The sequence below is a fragment of the Mus pahari genome, chromosome 23 (assembly GCF_900095145.1).
Source record: "Mus pahari chromosome 23, PAHARI_EIJ_v1.1, whole genome shotgun sequence".
NCBI lineage: Eukaryota > Metazoa > Chordata > Mammalia > Rodentia > Muridae > Mus > Mus pahari.
The window spans coordinates 28,322,782-28,323,519 of NC_034612.1; the positions used below are offsets into that span (position 1 = coordinate 28,322,782).

The following is a 738-nucleotide window of genomic DNA, read 5'->3' on the forward strand; positions in this document are numbered from 1 at the left end:
TCTCCGTCTCTCTGCTCCCGGACTGCACTGTGTGATGGTAGACAGGGTTCTATGTGTTTATGCTCCATCCCACCCCCAACGCCCAGCCTGTGGGACGGGGAGCAGGTTTGTGGGCTGTGGGCATCTTTCCCTGCCCACATCCTGTGGCACGACAGAACCTGTCTCTGTCTGTCTTCCTCCTCCTGTGCTGCGCTGCCTGGATTTGATTTGACTTTTATGTGTCCCAGGCATAAAACAACTTTGGCTATCAAGTGAGGCATCGAGCTAGGATGAACAAAGAACGGCCATCTGCTCTGCCCCTGGCAGCTATAAGAACACCATCACCAAGGTGTCTCTTTGTCCATTGCCAAAGGTGTAGCTTGGTTTTACATGAGTTCGAAGCATTGGTAAACAACTGCTGCCATCTGAATAGAGCTTGGTGGACATGACACTAGAATTTGTTATTTTCTGGTTTGCTTTTGCTTTGTTTTGCTTTGCTTTTTGAGACATTAATTCTTTTAATTTTTTGAAATATATTAATTTATTTTCATGCATGCATATGTGGGGAGTATTTTTGTTACTACTATTGATAATTTCATACATGTCTGTAATGGGTGTGCCCCCCACCCTACCCCTTTCCCTAACTCCTCCCAGGTCCATCTCCACCTTCTCCGCTCTTTTCAGTTTTGTGTCTCTTTTTTAAAATATCCCACTGAGTACAGTTTTTATTGCTAATGTATTCTAGGGTGTGTGAGCTAC

General features: G+C 45.0%; 1 non-coding gene across 1 annotated transcript; it reads right to left on the bottom strand.

Annotated features, from left to right (window-relative positions):
• Positions 1-214: 214 nt before the first annotated feature.
• On the bottom strand, positions 215-355 carry LOC115063118. Its single transcript, XR_003842998.1, has one exon. It is a non-coding gene; the product is annotated as a small nucleolar RNA SNORA48 (small nucleolar RNA).
• Between the last annotated feature and the right edge of the window lie 383 nt (positions 356-738).